This window comes from Suncus etruscus, chromosome 3 (assembly GCF_024139225.1).
Source record: "Suncus etruscus isolate mSunEtr1 chromosome 3, mSunEtr1.pri.cur, whole genome shotgun sequence".
NCBI lineage: Eukaryota > Metazoa > Chordata > Mammalia > Eulipotyphla > Soricidae > Suncus > Suncus etruscus.
Window position 1 is genome coordinate 145,614,430 of NC_064850.1, and position 18,973 is coordinate 145,633,402.

Sequence of the window (18,973 nt, forward strand, 5' to 3'; positions counted from 1 at the left end):
TATCCGCGGTCTCCCATCATTTCATGTGTCTTTTTCTTCCCTCACTCAATTATTTTTCCTTCTCCACACTATAGTCTGGGGCCTAGGATATTCTTGACGACCCCATTTAAACCATTGCATATTTTTATGCAGTTATTCTAAATACCACATATAAGAGATATCATTTTGTATTTATCCTTCTTCTGGCTTACTTCATTTAATATATATCTTCCAGTTCCATCCATGTTGCAGCAAATTGCATGATTGCATCATTCCTTACAGCTACATAGTATTCCATTGTATACATGAACCACATCTTCATTATTCATTTGTATGTTGTTGCACATCTAAGTTGATAGCTATTGTACTGAGTGCTGAGATAAATAGTGTTATACATACCTTTTGGATGAGCTTTTTTTTTGCTCTGGTGATAGATGCTCAAAAGTGAGATTGCTGGGTCATATGGCAATTTGATTATGAGTTTACTGAGAACCCTCCATAGTAGTTTGCATAGGGGTTAGATAAGGCAGCATTCTCAACAGCAGTGGATGAAAGCTTTTTCTCACCCCATGTTCACCAACACAAACTGTTACCAGTATTTTTGATATATGCCAGCCTCACTGGTGTAAGATAATATCTTATTGTCATTTTGATTTGTATTTCTCTAATGAAAAGTGATGAGCATATTTTTCATGTACCTGTTCGTTATTTCTTGGTTTTCCTTAGAGAGGTTTTTATTCATTTTTTCTCCCCATTTTTAATGGGGTTTTACAATTTTGTGGGGTTAGCCTTTGTGAGTACATTATATCCTAGATATCAACACTTAAACTGATATGTTGAGTGAAAATATTTTCTCTCATTAAATCAACTGGTTTTTAGTTTTAGCTCTTGTTTTATATTTTTTGCTTTAGAGAAACTTTATATTTTGATGTAGTGGGAAAGATTTTTTTTTTTGTTTTTGGGTCACACCTGGCAGCACTCAGAGGTTACTCATGGCTCTATGCTCAGAAATCACCCCTGGCAGGCACGGGGGACCAGATGGGATGCCGGGATTTGAACCACTCTCCTTCTGCATGAAAGACAAACACCTTACATCCATGCTATCTCTCAGGTCCCGAGAAAGATTTCTTAATACCTCGTTTCCTCTATCTATATAGATTGAGATATAACAATTATTTGGTTGTTGCAGGAATTAAGTGTTTATCATGGCATATTAAGCAAGTTACTATAAAGATAGATTTGAGTCCTGTCACTGTCTAATAATGATAGTCTACATGGAATTATTATATATAGAAATGTATATGTATATAATTAAAAGGTATGTAATTTCAAACAAAAATTTCAGAAAGTTTAAAAGCTGGTCTGGTTCCATATCATAGTTTATTGCAACATGATTACTATAGTATTTTGAGTATTTGAGTATTTTATCACAACATATGATTACATCTTGTTTTACAATCAGACATTTTCCTTGGAGTGTGATAAGTGGAGGCATCTGAAGAGGAGTAAACACTTATCAGTAAAGATTATTATTTTGGAGAATTGTAGACAAGGAACTTGTTTTATGATGGAGGAAAGACAAAGATAGAATGTAAAATAAAATTAAAAATTGGAAATTCAGAATATAATTATAGATGGGTAGATAATTAATTTTTGAAGAAGATGGAAATTTTTTCTGGGTAGAAATTAAAAGGCAGACAGAAGGACAAACAATTTAGAAACTATCAATATCATACATACATAGTAGTCAGTAGAGGCAAATGAAATGCTTCAATACTCTTTTTCTCCATGTATGCATTCTTTCTTATTTCTTTTTAAAGCTAACTCCTTATGCTTCCATTTCAGTTTAAAAGTTTCATCTTCACAGCATTCTTCAATCTTACACACTTGTGAACAAGGATTTGTCTTACTTCTGGTCAGTAGAGGGGCAGTTATAAATGTAGTAGAAATTATAATGGTTTTCAATATTTCGATATTGGTGAACTGGCACTGGTCAGTGAAATGGTGCTCAAGAGTTCTCCCTTATTTTATGAAATTTAGGTGCTCTCTTCACATAGTGCAGAGCCTGTTGACCCTTAGCACTCTCCTTAAATGTTTTTTTCTTGGCATAGTCGGTCAGGACAGAGATTATGCTCATCTCATTTCTCTCTTCATATATCCATTGTCTAAGCAGGTGCTTCATCCATGAAGTTACTTAAATAATGTACATTGATTGATAGCATAATTGAATAAAGATGACTGTTCAAGAAAAATGAGTGTAGCAAGAAAAAGACCTCAGGGTCAAATTGAGAGGGACATCAAATAAGATGAGCATTTAAAGTAACCTTTAAGAGTCAATTATTAATCTTGACTATTAAAATTTAATTACATTTTTTCTGTCTTATTAGTATGTAGCCTTTAATAAAATTCAACACTGTTAACATTCCATATGCATATATATAATGCACCATCACCTTTCCTCACTTAACATTTTAACCAAACATTTTCCTTAATATTAAAATATCTTTATTTAGAATTTAATTTATTTTGGGGGTTGTGTAAGTGACCTTTTTTTTTATAAAGAAATGTATTTTTTTTATACAGAGATGGTTTCAGAATTCCTCCATCAAGGCAATAAGCACAGGTGTTATCTCCTAATTTCCTCCTATTCCCTTTTAAATTTCTATCGATATTACTGTCATTTTGTTATGTGCTAAAAAATATAATAAAATCTACCCTTTTAGCAAATTTTAATCTCTCTTTTGAAATATAGAAGGTGGGTGCAGAGGTTAAAAAATTAGGATTATTCAGTTTTACATGTACATTTTATACTTAGTAAAGATGTTAAAAAAGAAAGAGAGAAAGAAAGAAAGAAAAGGTGTCGAAGCAATGGCGCACCGATAAAACCTTTGCCTTTCACGTGGTTGATCCAGGACGGACCTTGGTTTGATCCCCAGTGTCCCATGTGGTCCCTCAAGCCAGGAGCGAAATCTGAGCACATAGTCAGGAGTAACCCCAGAATAACTCAGAAGTAACCAGGTGTGGCCCAACCCCCCCAAAAGATGTTATTGATTATCTTAGATTTATCCATAATAAATAAACAATACCTAGCAAGGTACTTATTTTTGTTTGCTTGTTTGTTTGTTGATTTTTTTGCCACATCTGGGGATACTCAGGGGGAGTACTCCTGGCTTTGTGCTCAGGAATCATTCTTGGTGGTGCTTGGGAACCATATTGGGTGAGCAAATTGTGCTATTGCTCAAGCCCTTAATATGGTAATTTTTAGGAAAAGGGATTATATGGTAACTACTTATCTCTGGATTGGAAATATAGTACAGTATATAGGGTGTTTATCTTGCAAATGTTCTACTCAGGTCCCATCCCTGACACTGCATATATTCCCAGGAACCCCATGAGGAGTGATCCCAAAGCACATAGCCAGTAATAAGCCCCTAGCATAATCCATTTCCCCAAATTTACTTGCCACATACTTTGTGTGCAATATAATTAATATTTGTGAAACAAATGTTGCAAGTTATATATTTTAATTTACATTTTGATCCTTTAGACATTTTCATATGGAAAACTGGTATCTCTCGTTATTCTAAATAGGTTTTGTTGACTCTGTTCTCTAGTTACCGTTTTTGCTCTGACTACTGGAATCATTCCGCATATTTGTGTGTGTGTGTGTGTGTGGGGTTGGTCTATATCCTATGTTGCTCAGAGATTTTTTTCTGGATCATTCCTGACCATGCTTCAGGGATGCCAGGTATCAAATCCAAGTCAGCTATGTACAAGGCAAGCACCCTATACATATAACTCTCTGGCCCCACATTTTACATCTTAGATCTGACTGTTGTCCTCTGGAGAATTATAGTTTCATTCAAAATATAATTTCATTCTCTGGAGAATAGCTAATTTGTAAGATATTTTACATTCTTATGTTCCTTTATTTTGAGTCAAAGTCAGGGCATTGCTAGTTATTAAAGACCTCACTTTTCTGGCTAGATTGTTGGGTTTGTCCTTCTCTTTACTGGTGCCTTTTTGTATTCCCCTTATATATCTTTTATACTGTTTGCTATATACCTGGTTAAATGGGAAAGGTAATAATTAATTTTTAAGAAAATCCAATAATTTTGGGAAGCAAAAACTTACTGAAAGCGTCACATGGAAGGATATCATTTAAGTTTCAAGCAGTTCATAGTCCTAGTTATGATATATTAGGTTCATTATTTTATTTAAAACAATTATTTAAAGCAATATGATGTATGCATTTCATGGACACTCTAGTCATATGTGCTTTGCTTAACTTTCTAAAGGATTTCTTTGTGTGTACATATGGAGAATTCGATCAGCTTTTCCTCTAATTTTACTGTTCAACTCAATACTATTATGAGATTGACCCTAGATTCACAGTTATTCAATGCCAATGAATAGTCAAATTCTCTAGGAATTTCAATGATGAGGAATCAAACCAATCCATTGACAGTAATAGGTGGTCAATTTTATGCCATCAAGACTTCAGGCTAGTAGCTTTATAAGAGATTTAATTAGCATGACTTTGGTAAAGTTTAACTTTAGAAACTACTGTGACCTGGAGTTTGAACAGTAGTACTAGCAGGTAGGGCTCTTGCCTTGGATGCAGCTGACCTGGGTTTGATCCCTGGTATTTTATATAGTCTCCAAAGCACACCGGGAGTGATTCCCACACTCCCTGAGCACTTATGGTTTAACATCAAAAGTCTTTAATGTAGGTGCAAGAATTTCATATTCCTAAAAATCCTTATAAAGAAGGCTCAAGGTAGCTTAGCATGAGTTATGCCTAAATTGAAACTGGACTTCGGGTAATAACAATAATGTTATTGTGGAGAATTTTGCTAGTCTCCTCCATTCCTGAAGTGCAAGTACAAACACTTCAAGTCCTTAAAAGACTAGAGTAGTTGTGTGGAAAGGGAAAATCACAGCAGTTTAGAAAAATGATAAGGAAATCATTAGATTTATTTTATTCTAGGTAGTTGGTGGTACTAACCTCTTGTATTTGAAAATAGAAGGTAAACTTTAAAAAAATGGTAGCTTTTATTTCCTTAAAAAAGTTTAGAGCCTCATCTCTGAACATCAGTATGATTAAATCAAAGGTGCCAGCAAAACAAAGGTCAGTTGAGATAGTCTCAAAGGGTAGAATTGCCTTGTCTATAAAAAAATAATGAGTTCTACTTATTGTGTATTACTTACTATGTACTAAAAATAGAATTAGGAACACAATTACTTTTATTTTATAGCAAATGTGCAACATAGGTGTTTTAATATCTACTTTATAAAACAAAAACTGTAATTCCTAGATATATTGTTTTATTATTTACCAGTAAATGAAATAAAAATATAGATCTTTTGGTTCAGTGATAGTCTTGTAAGAAACCCATTATGTCAAACTTTAGAGGGTTCATATATTTCCCAGCAAAAAACACAGAGTGAAATAGATCCTTACCCCTTCACTCTTCACAGATATAAAAGTGTTGAGTCTTTAGTTTTATCTTAGAACAAATAAGAAGATATACATTATACCATATTCTGATCAACCTTCAAAATAGCTGTTTTCATGATACCAAATTTAATAAAAATGAATAAAGAGCATCTATGCTCTTTAAATTGTCCTTCAAAGCTCTTGGTCCCACTAATTGGAAATCTTCAATGTCGTAGCCTTTGAGAAGCTACTCACTGGAAAATTTACGTTGCATAATATTCAGGTATGTCTGTCTTTCTTGGTCCTCTAGCTTCCTACCACAACCATTTGTATAACCTGTGTGAAATGCTTTCATTTGCTTCATTTTTTGAATTATTATTAAATTTATTTTACTTATTTATATTTTTTGTGTGTATAGTTTTGTAATAATTATCCCTGTGCTTTAATTTTCTGGTTTTAAAATGGGGATAATATAAGTAAGTTTCAAAAAATTCACAGGAAGCTCAAAGAGACTAGAAAATATTACAAATAAAAGGAGTAATTATTATTGTTTTGAGATTGAAGAGAGAATATGTGAGTCTATTTGAATGCAATTCACTTACTGTATAAAAAGTTTGACTTGATTATCATACCCCTAAGGGATTTCCACTGTCAGTTTTGTTTGAACAATTACTGACTGATAAAGAAAAATTATGAATCAATTTCAATAATAAATATTATTATTAGCTTTCTCAGACTAATTTAGAGCACAGAGGTCCCTCTGTGTTCAGAACTCATAACATTTATTGTTTATAACAGTAGTTTACAAACTTGACTGCATATCAAAATCACAGGAGGAAATTAAAAACAACCAGTCACTGTGGGCTCCATGCTCAGATACTGAATCTATATATATTTTTTTCATTTCCTCTTGTTCTGAGTACTGTGCAGATTTGAATATCACAAGTTAGTGCCAGTTTTTTGATTATGAGTATTCATATTTAACTTTTACTGAATATTTGTTTTAATATTTTCTGTTATTATTTTTTAATATTTTCTGTTATATTAATGTGAGCTTTGTATCTCTGTAAGAGTAGAGTATTATTACTGTTGATGTTTATGTAGGAGAAAGTACTAAATTGCTCACAGGTCACAACTAGTGGTTTGTACTTCAATTATTTGGAGAGATTATTGCAAGCTTTTAATTATTCATAATACATGTTTAGAAAACTTGAAGACGCTAGAAATGATATTCACCTTTTTTCTGGCTTCATACCACATAAAAGAACTTAAGAGAATTTGATTTTGCTGGGGCTAGAATTTTCTATTCTAAACTTTAAAATATATATATATTTTATTGATGGAGCCAGAATAATAGCACAGTGGAAGGGCATTTGCCTTGCATGCGGCCGATCCAGATGGACGTTGGTTCGATCCCTGCATTCCATATTGTCCCCAAACCAGGAGTGATTTTGAGCACATAGCCAGGAGTAACCCCTGAGCTTCACTGGGTGTGGCCCAAAAACCAAAAAAAAAGAAAGAAAGAAAGAAAGAAAGAAAGAAAGAAAGAAAGAAAGAAAGAAAGAAAGAAAGAAAGAAAGAAAGAAAGAAAGAAAGAAAGAAAGAAAGAAAGAAAGAAAGAAAGAAAGAAAGAAAGAAAGAAAGAAAGAAAAGAAAGATGGAAGCTATTTAGAATGCATCTCCATTTTAATTCATGTATTGCATTTTACAGATATGGAAGCTGAGGTATAAACTAGACAAAGACTGCCCATATCACATTGATTTTTTGTGATTTGCAATTACAGTATTTTTTTTTGTTACCCAGGCCAACCATCTTTCAAAACTACTCTTTCCTGCTTTTTTATTTTTTTGGATGGTGATGATGCTGCTTAAAAAAAAATCTCTCTAAGAGCATGAAATTATGTAGTTTTGGTCTGAGCAGATGTATGGAATTGGAAAAGGGAAGTTTTATTCCTTTGCAAAGACAATGAGAATAAATTGTCATGGAACCACAATAAGGTTCCTTCGTACAAGTTGGAAGAGCAAGAGAAATTTTTTCTTTAATTTTACTACATGTTTCCTTGAGTTTTGCAAAAGTACCAAGAAACCCATAAATACTGATGTCTTAAAAATTTTCCTTGATTGTTGTATTCTCACAGATATGTGGTTCTGTATATCAGAGTATTCTTGTTTGCTTTTAAGAAACATTCACCTTTTTTTTGTTTGTTTTTGTTTTTTTGTTTTTGTTTTTTGAGCCACACCCGGCAGTGCTCAGGGGTCACTCCTGGCTGTCTGCTCAGAAATACCTCCTGGCAGGCACGGGGGACCATATGGGACACTAGGATTCGAACCAACCACCTTTGGTCCTGGATCAGCTGCTTGCAAGGCAAACGCCGCTGTGCTATCTCTCCTTTTGATTAAAATTAGGATCATGGAACACAACATGTACAATCAGTAAACCAGTAGCTAAATTAATTCACATTATCTTAACTATTTATTAAAGCTTTAACTTTTTTTTTTTGGGCCACACCCGGTGACGCTCAGAGGTTACTCCTGGCTATGCGCTCAGAAGTGGCTCCTGGCTTGGGGGACCATATGGGACGCTGGGGGTTCGAACCACGGTCCGTCCAAGGCTAGTGCAGGTAAGGCAGGCACCTTACCTCCAGCGCCACCGCCTGGCCCCAAGCTTTAACTTTTAATGTATGGGGTACACATTAATCCATGACAACTGACAAAATAAATTAGACACTTTTTCATAGTGCCACAATTTTTAATGCCATAAATAAACTTATAATTGATGGAAAAAATAATGTACTCTCTTAGTCCGTGTAGGCTTATAAAACAAACATACCATCAACTGGGTGCTTTGCTTAATGTTTATTTTACATCTTGAAAGGTTGGAAGTTTAATATAATGATGTTGGTAAGTTCAGTGTCTGGTGAGCACCGACTTTCTGGTTCTATAACTGACTGTCTCCTCTGTGGCTGCATAGAACAGGAATAATGGAGAAAACTAGGGTCTCATTAATAATGACAGATTTGATATTTCACCACACAATTGTCATAAACTTCATGACTTTTTTGGAAAATGTAAAATGACACTATATGTGAAGCTTTTAATTGTGTTAATTTTACTGAAAATAAAACAAAAACTCAATGCAGTGTAATATAGTAACCCCTTTATCATCATGACCCAATCACCTTCCAAAGGCCCAATTGGAGAACAGTTTTTAACATGGTTCATAAGCACACACATAGATTCAATTTATATCCTGCTTGAACACTTTTGGGCTCTAAAAGAAGTTTTTAAGTTAGTACTAATGAGACATTGTCATTATTATAGCCTGGAAGCACTAATTTATGGTCATCGTTATAAAAGAATATTTTAATAACTTTAATTAAAAGCTAAGTGGTCTGATAATTATTTACTGGGAAATAAAGACAAGAAACCATATTAAAATTGCTTGTAGACAGCAAGTATATTATTTTATCCTATTTCATGAGGTTCCATACTGCATAATTAAGCATTATTTAAAAATTATTACCAATATGAATTGTAAATAACCTTGTTTCTGGTGCTAGCTCATGTTTAGGTTCAAGTTTGAGCTCTGTTACATCCTATTTGAGTATTTTTCTTAAGTCTCTGATCCTCAGCTTTTCAACCATAAAATGAAGGAATATTAAAATTTATTTTAAACACTTGTTATAATGATACAGAATTAATACGTGAAAGTTTTAGTGCAGTGTCAGTAGTGATATACTCTATGAATACTGGAAGTTTTATGTTTATCTGAGATTGTTAGCGAGCTTATTGTAGGAGGAGAGGACTGTACAAAACTTGCCAATTAGGCCAATATTTTTCTGGCAATTGTCTGTGCCAAAAGGAATAACAAATTCTTTAAAGGGGCCCATGGGGAAAATTTGGGGCTGGGTAAAGAAAACAAAACTGAGTATTTTTATCTTGGCAAAATTAGGAGTGAAGAAGATATTGAAGGCAAAGGAAATAAACAATGTGAGTATAGTTAAAAATATCTATGGAGGTAAATCTTTTAGATTCTTTTATATTAACTGTCAACAAATTATATTGTACATGCAGTTTTTTATTTTTGTGAGGATTTTGACTTTTGATATATAATACATTACATATAACATAAAAATGATTATTTAATATTGCAGGAAGAATTTGGATTTTGACACTACCATACTGTAGGAATTTATGTTTAATTTAGATCTAATAGGGTTAAGATAAGAAGTGGTAATGGGATTTTAATTATTATAATAATGCATTATTCCCATAAGACAAAGACGCTTTGAAATAAATTTTATCAAAATGTGGTATATAAATTAAATGCATCACAATTTCTCAGAATTGGTACAAGTTATTGCAAAATGATTTTCATGTAAAACATCTCTTTTATTAAACCTTGATACATATTTAATGTAATAATTTTTATCTGCTACTGATGAATGTTTAGTAAAGTAAATATAGATATATACTAAACAATTAAGAACCTAAATATTTTGATTAACTGTCTCTTCCTAGGTGGATTACTGAAATTAAGTATTTTTTGTTCTTGTTATAATTTATTGGCGTAAGTGGTAGGACAATTGCCTTGCAGACGCTGACCTAGAACAGACCAAGGTTTGATCTACTCCAGGAGAGATTTCTGAGTGCATATCCAGCGTCACTGGGTGTGGCCCAAAAACCAAATATATATATGTGTGTGACATATAGTCAATTTACTCATTGGAATTTCACAGTTTTTAGAAAAAAATCCAAATTTAAAAGTCTATATTGTATATGTAACTATAACAATGATAGAGATATTTTAAGTATCCAATTTTTGTTTTGTTATGCATTAATGGAAGGGAGATTAGGGCTATACTTTCACATTAGTTATATTTTGGATATTAAACAAAAATAACACCGGAATTAGCTGATAGTACAGAGGATACATTGCTTGTCTTGCCCATGGCCAACCCAGGTTGGCCTGGGTTTCATCCCTAGCACCCCATATGGTCCCCTTAACCCATCAGGAGTTATATTTAAGTATAGAGCCAAGAGTAAACCCTGAACACAGCTAAATTTAGTCCCCAAGCAAAATGAAACAAAAACAAACAAAACTAAGAATGACACTTTTAAGTGAAACAAATATAACTGTGAGAAAAAAATCCAGTTTGCCTTACTTTTAATACATATGGAATTGAGTGAGCAAGACCAAATGAGAGAGAGAAATTTGTCAAATGAGAAATAAAGGAATATAGGATATCATTTCCCTACATGTATATTACTACCTTGATGTCACTTGATGTTTATCCGCCACTTCCTTTTCTTAGGCATTGGAATTTCTCTCAGAAGACAGGACTCTCTCCTTTTAATTTTTTTTTACAATAGTACAGTAGTACTATGTTGTTTTATATTAACAGTATTGCTGTACCATGCCTGCTTTAGTAGTGCCAGTTTAATTTTTTGGCTGGTATTTTTAGGTCTATGATCCAGGATCAAGGAATTGTTTGATGCTCTCATTTTGCTTCTCTGCAGATCAAGATCATAAATTTTTGTTTTACTCTGACATAATTATTAATTATGATAACAATCTAGTTCCTTCCATATTGCATTAAAATTCATGATTTGTTTTGACTGCATAGTGTTTTTTTTTAAATATGGAACGCTTCACGAATTTGCGTGTCATCCTTGCACAGGGGCCATGCTAATCTTCTCTGTATAGTTCCAATTTTAGTATATGTGCTGCCGAAGCAAGCATGACTGCATAGTAGTTAATCTGATATATATAAAACACATATGTATCATTATATATATATTACAACCTCTTTATTTATTGAACATTTGAGTTGTTTTCCAATACAAGGTCTCTTCTATGCTAACATTTTTTATATGTGACTAATGGTAGCTTTACTTATATGTTTGTGATTCAAAATATGAACATCTTTCTTTGTGTTTAATACTACTAAGTTCTATTTTTTACTACTAAGTTCTTTTTAGTTCAAGAGAAATAGAAACAAGTGTGATATTCTATTATGAATTTATGGAGTTAACACTGTCTTTTGGTTTATTAAAATATCTACAGAAAGGTTGGAGAAATAGCACAGGTGGGAAGGCACTTGCTTTGATAATTGGCTTAATACTAGTACAATATATACTTTATATATATATATATATATATACAATATATACCTGTGCAACTCTAGGACTGAATCCAGAAAACAGAACCAGAAATAAGCCCTGAACACTCCTGAGTGTGTTCCTCTCCCACCAAGAAATCTCCATAGATTCTTTAACTCTGTCCCTCATAAATTCTCATGCTCTTGAGGACTTTGAAGTTGAGTAAATTAGCTCTTTTGGGTCTGCTGATGAGAAGTAAATGTATAGACATAGTAAATGTATAGACATAATAGTTGAGAGCTCTGTGATGTTAACAGAGATGTATATAAAAGTTCTATTAACACAATTGCGACTTTTACAGCTTTAGAGGCTTCACTTGTCTTAATCCAACCCCCTGGGTAAATGGGTCTGAAGCAGGGGTGATGCAAGGATTAAGAAAACAAGACAGGCATAAGGAAGAAATGCATAAGATCAGGGGGCTTCCAGCCCCATGGACTGAGCCTGACTGTCCTCCTTATTGATCAGACTCAATCCACCTGGGGGGAGGGAAGGACAGACTTAGTTAACAGTACTTATCTAATTCTTACTTAACAGACAAAAGTACCTATCTAATGCTAATCAAGACTAAATGGGTCTTTAGTGATGGGTGAAAGAAAGAGGAAAGGAGAGAAAAGTCACTGTTTGGGGGAAAGTAGGGCTTGTGCTCTGTGTGTATAGCTATAACAGTGAATACAAAAATGAATATATAATTTCTAAAAATAGAAGCTACATATAGCACAATAGGCATTTGGAGATGGAGGTGAGTGTTATACCTTTAAGAACTAGAATATTTTAGAGGGGGACACACCTAGTGATGTTCAGGGCTTACTCCTGGCTCTGTGTGTACAGGTAACTCTTGTTGGTGCTTGAGGGGGACGCATGTGGTACCTAGATTAAACTGGAGTTCACCTCATGCAAAGCAAGTGCCCTTACCCCAGTATTATCTCTCTAGCTCAGATCTAAAATTGTTAATACAAGTTAATACAAGTTAACTTGTTAGTACAAGTTAATACAATTTAATACTTGTATTATATGCAATTATTATATTATATACAATATTATATGCAATATATGTATATTTAGCACAGTAGCTAAAGAGTGAGATTTATTATTATTATTTATTATTTATTATTGCAGTGAGATTTATTAGTCTGTAATATTTCTCTAGGTGTCAACTTATTTCCAATAATAGCTGAGTTTAAATGAACAGAGATTGTGCATTACACTAATACTTGGGGAAATGGAACCCTAAATATTCTGAATTTTTGCTTCCTTAGAACTCTTGTTACAATGGAATGTACTGAAAGGAAAATTACCAGAGTTATTGAGTTTCTTTTGAGGCAGCATAAAATGGATCATTTTTTTCCTTTTCCATTATGTTAGTAATTCCTCATGCAGCATTTACTAAATTAAATATATATATTCCTATATACACAAACAGTTTGAAAAACCCATTTTAAAATTTAAGCATATGTATTATAATATTTGGGGCTAGTTAGAATCAGAAGAAACCTGAACTAATAATCTAGAAATATAGACCCCAGGCCTATACTTGCCACTTTTTGACATTGGAAAATAATTTCATTAGAGGTTTGGTGTGTGTGATGCATTTATATCTGTGTGTGTATGATTAGTAGATGTTGAAATAGGTTAATGACCCCCTAATATTACTAAGGGTGATCTCTGAGCACAGAGCCTGAAGTAAGCTATGTGTATATCCAGGTATATCCCAAATCCCTCAAAACAAAATAAGAAAGTAAGGCAATAACAATTACCTAGGAACATTTTTTTTTAATGCATAATTTTTTTTTATTTAAACACCTTGATTACATACATGATTGTGTTTGGGTTTCAGTCATAAAAGGAACACCACCCATCACCAGTGCAACATTCCCATCACCCAAGTCCCAAATCTCCCTCCTCCCCACCCAACCCCCGCCTGTACCCTAAACAGGCTCTACATTTCCCTCATACCTTCTCAATATTAGGACAGTTCAAAATGTAGTTATTTCTCTAACTAAACTCATCACTCTTTGTGGTGAGCTTCCTGAGGTGAGCTGGAACTTCCAGCTCTTTTCTCTTTTGTGTCTGAAAATTATTATTACAAGGGTGTCTTTCATTTTTCTTAAAACCCATAGATGAGTGAGACCATTCTGCGTTTTTCTCTCTCTCTCTGACTTATTTCACTCAGCATAATAGATTCCATGTACATCCATGTATAGGAAAATTTCATGACTTCATCTCTCCTGACAGCTGCATAATATTCCATTGTGTATATGTACCACAGTTTCTTTAGCCATTCGTCTGTTGAAGGGCATCTTGGTTGTTTCCAGAGTCTTGCTATGGTGAATAGAGCTGCAATGAATATAGGTGTAAGGAAGGGGTTTTTGTATTGTATTTTTGTGTTCCTAGGGTATATTCCTAGGAGTGGTATAGCTGGATCGTATGGGAGCTCGATTTCCAGTTTTTGGAGGAATCTCCATATCGCTTTCCATAAAGGTTGAACTAGACAGCATTCCCACCTAGGAACATTTTTAATTGTCATAATAATCTGAGAGTTAGTTATTGGCTTCCATTGGTTATTATCATCATTGTAGAAAAAGTGCACAAAGATATTTTACACTGTGAATGTATAAATGTGTAAGTAATAAGAGTTACATTTAGAGCAGGGGTCTCAAACTCGCGGCCTGTGGGCCGCAAACAGCCCTCCTAACAACATTTTGTGGCCCTGCCCTAGAGGAATCTTTTTTTGTTTTGTTTTGTTTTAGTTGTTTGGGTCACACCCCCCAATGTTCAAGGCTTACTACTAACTTTGCACTCAAGGATCACCCAGACTTTGCCTTCTGTGGCCCTCAGGTACATTGAGTTTGAGACCCCTGATTTAGAGGAAACTACAGATTTTAATTCTTTAGAATCTTTCCAATTCTATATCCATATTACAAATTTGAAAAGCAAAAGTAGATTAAATTATAAATCATGTTTCAGAATTTCAAAACCATAAATGCAATGAAAACTTTCTAAATACAACAAAAATTTGGTTTCCCACAAGACAATGACTTTTCTTATACTTAAAAATATAAATTAAAGGGTTGGAGTTATAGCATACTTACTTTACTTAAATGAACAAAAGGAATAATTATTTGTGTTCTGATTCACCCCTGGTATCCTACTATCCACTATTCTTTTCATTGGTGATGATCAATACATTGTCTATAATACAGAAGTTTATTTTTGTTTTTTTATTATATATCATATATAAATAGTATACAGTTTGTTTATCCTTATTTATTTTACTATACAGGATATCTTTTATGTCCATCCATGTTGTCATAAATAGCAGGATTCCATCTTTTAAAAAATAGAACAATGATATTCCACTGTATATAGATGCTACATTTTATTTTTCTTATTATAGGCTCCTTAGATTGCTTTCATTAATTGACTATTAAAAATTACATTTCAATAAACATAGGTGTACATGTATCTGTACAAAGGAATTTTAATTTTTAGGGTCAATATTCAAAAGTGGGATAACTGAGCTATATGAATTTTCTACTTTTACTTTTCTGAGGAATTCATACTGCTTTCCATAAGTACTAGTTTACACTTCTGCCAACACTGGTTAAAGATATTCTTCTCACATCTTCTTTAACACTTATTTCTTATTTTGGATAATAACCACTATCACAATTGCAAGTGATATCTTATTATCTTGATATGAATTTTCCTAATATTAAAGGTTGATCAATGTGTTTTGCTTGTACCTATTGAACATCTCTATGTGTTTCTAGGTGTGGTATTAACCATCTGTATAAAACAGATTATGGAAATAGAAAAAATAAAATGTTTTAACACAAATTTTATTTAGGAAGTATGATTTACAAAGCTGCTCATAATAGAGTTTCAAGAATCTTCTAACATGTACTTCACCATCAGTGTTTACTTCCTTTTACCCACTGTCCCTCTGTTCCATACTTTGAGTCTGCCTCCTTGCCAAAAGTATTTTTGAGTTTGATTATTGTAGTTTAGATCCCAGGCTTACAATATTTTTGACTCTGTGGTTTAAATATATACACATTCCATACTGCTACATAAAACTAAAAGGAAATATTGTAAAATATTTCATATAACAATAACAGAAAGTATCAAAATCCAAGATATAAAATCATTCACAAAGATCAACAAGAAAAAAAAACAAAAACCCTATTAAAAAGTGGAGAGAGGAAATGAATAATCAAAACATATTTCTTTTTCTTTTTTTTTTTTTTTTTGGTTTTTGGGCCACACCCTGTGACGCTCAGGGGTTACTCCTGGCTATGCGCTCAGAAGTTGCTCCTGGCTTCTTGGGGGACCATATGGGACGCCGGGGGATGGAACCGCGGTCCGTCCTAGGCTAGCGCAGGCAAGGCAGGCACCTTACCTCCAGCGCCACCGCCCGGCCCCATCAAAACATATTTCTAAAGGAGACAAATATTCAGTAGATATATGAAAAAGTAATGAAAAATTAACACTTATTATCAGGGAAATGTAAATTAATACAACAATGAGCTATCATATCACATTAGTGAGAATCAAACATATCAAAAAGACTGGTAACAACCTGGATTGCTGAGAAGGTAGTAAAAATGGGACTCAGATCCAAATTGGTTGGAATGCTGTTTGATTCAATTCCCTAAGAAAACAGTATAGAGATTTCTCAAAAAAACATTTGAATATATAGAGCTTTCTTATGACCTAGAAATTCCAGTTCTTTTTATATTTTAATATCTTTATTTAAACCTTGATTACAAATATGATTGTAGTTGGGTTTCAGTCATCGAAAGAACACCCCCCCCTTCACCAGTGCAACATTTCACATCATCAATGTCCCAAATCTCCCTCCTCCACACACACACACACACACACACACACACACACACACACACACACACACCCGCCTGTATTTGAGACAGGCTTTCTACTTCCCTCATTCATTTACATTATTATGATAGTTGTCAGTGTAGTTATTTCTCTAACTGCACTCACCACTCTTTGTGGTGAGCTTTGTGTCATGAACTGGACCTTCCAGCCCTCATATCTTTTGTCTCTGAGAATTATTGCAAAAATATCTTTCATTTTTCTTAAAACCCATAGATGAGTGAGACTGTTCTGTGTCTATCTCTCTCCCTCTGACTTATTTCACTCAGCATAATAGATTCCATGTACATATAGGAAAATTTCATGACTTCATCTCTCCTGATGGCTGCATAATATTCCATTGTGTATATGTACTAGAGTTTCTTTAGCCATTCATCTGTTGAAGGGCATCTTGGATGTTTCCAGAGTCTAGCTATTTTAAATAGCACTGCAATGAATATATGTGTGAGGAAGGGATGTTTGTATTGTATTTTTGTGTTCCTGGGGTATATCCCTAGCAGTGATATAGCTGGATTGGATGGGAGCTCAATTTCCAGTTTATCTATTGGATTTAAGAAAAGAAGACATAATTGCAATATACAGAGAGAATACAGATGATGGCTTGAAGAACTGACCACAATATAAAGCTTAACACAATAAATGGTGAGTTGGAGAAATAACTACACTAACAACTATTATGACAATGGTAGTAAATGAGAGAAGTAGAATGCCTCTCTCAAATACTGATAGTGGTGGGGAGGGAGATGGAGGTCATTGGTGGTGGGAATGTTGCACTGGTGAAGGGGGGTGTGTTCTTTTTTATAACTGAATCCCAATTACAAACATGTTTGCATTCATGGTGATGAGAACTATGAGATTTATTTCTTCTAAAATATACAACCTCTGATGTTTCCTCTTGGTATTATTAGTCAAGGTATTTTTGATGATCTCTATCCTTTGTATGCTTCTGATCTTTCCCTAATTATATCACAATAGTGGTATTCATCATCACCATTCATTATTAGCTTATTTCCTTTTGGGGGTGGCACATTTGCGGTGCCCAGGGGTTACTACTGGCTCAGGTGGACTTGGGAGACCCTTTGGGATGCTAAAGATTGAACCTGGGTCCGCCGCAAGCAAGGCAAACACTTTAACCACTGTACTTTCTTGCACTGGCCCTGTATACACTTACTGTTTCTTTTTTTGTTTGTTTGTTTTTTTGTTTTTTTGTTTTTTGGGCCACACCCGGCGGTGCTCAGGGGTTACTCCTGGCTGTCTGCTAAGAAACAGCTCCTGGCAAGGCACGGGGGACCATATGGGACACCGGGATTCGAACCAACCACCTTTGGTCCTGGATTGGCTGCTTGCAAGGCAAACGCTGCTGTGCTATCTCTCCGGGCCCACACTTACTGTTTCAGATAACATAGTATGTCAATAATTCCATTCTCTGTTACAATTTCAGCTAAATACTGTGTCCAACAGTTGTTTCTTATATTTGAGGTTTCTGCTCTCCTAGGTGGAAGTCTTATCTTATGACTATTTGCAGGATAGAGATCTTATTTCACATTTTCTATCTCCCATCTTGGGCCTTTCTATGAAGACAGAGCTCTGTTTCCTGTAGGTAGGGAGAGAAGGACTTAACATGAATATTCTGTAACCTAGTGTTGTGGAGCAAGTGGACTACTGATAGTCTTCAACTGCTCCATGGTCTCTGCATTAGGAGTTCAAGAGAGATAGGCTGCCGCTGGGCTGACAAACCATTGCAGAGGACACCAATGGCTCAATGTAGTTTCCCTATAGCAAAAAACTAGAGAAAATTATACCTGCATGGTTCATGGAAATTATTAAAAGAACATCATTTGAGTCACTGTGATTACAGTACTGTTTTATAGAGGTTTATAAGTACAATGTTCTAAAATAACACCCTGTTAATAATAGAGTTTCTGGCGTAAAACGTCCCAACTCCAAACTTACTACTGCCATTGTCAACAACCTTTTATGACAATAACATATTTTCAATAATGTGAAACAACATAAATTATTTTTTAAAATATTTTTTATTTTCTGAAGGGTTTTCAGTTAATTAGACAGTCTTATGAATTCTAGGTATAGTTTTCTTTCCTGTCTTACTAATGTCAGAATTGATAGTTGCTTTAAAGGAAGCAAATCAAGTTTTCATACATAAAACAGGTTTTTTATTTGTTTGCTTTTGTTTTTGGATTACACCTAGCAGTGCTCAGGGGTTAGTTCTGGCTCTGTGCTTAGAAATAGCTCCTGGAAGGCTCGGGGTACCATATGGGATCCGGGGATAGAACCTGCATCCATCCTGGGTCGGCAGCATAAAAGGCAAATGCCCTACAACTATCCTATCACTCTGGCCCATGAACCAGGATATTAATGTGTGTTGATCATACTATTCATATGGGATCATAATTATCTACATCTTGCTTTGTTTCAAAAATACCAACTCTTAACTACTTTAAAAATCTACTCAAATTCTCATTTTGAGCTCTTATT

General features: G+C 34.1%; 1 non-coding gene and 1 pseudogene across 1 annotated transcript; both read right to left on the minus strand.

The window, feature by feature from the left end:
- LOC126004491 (ubiquitin carboxyl-terminal hydrolase 15-like) overlaps positions 1–18,973 on the minus strand; it is an 82,391-nt pseudogene that overhangs the window by 48,512 nt on the left and 14,906 nt on the right.
- Positions 11,056–11,162, minus strand: LOC126005726 (U6 spliceosomal RNA). The gene has a single exon (XR_007494764.1). It is a non-coding gene; the product is annotated as a U6 spliceosomal RNA (small nuclear RNA).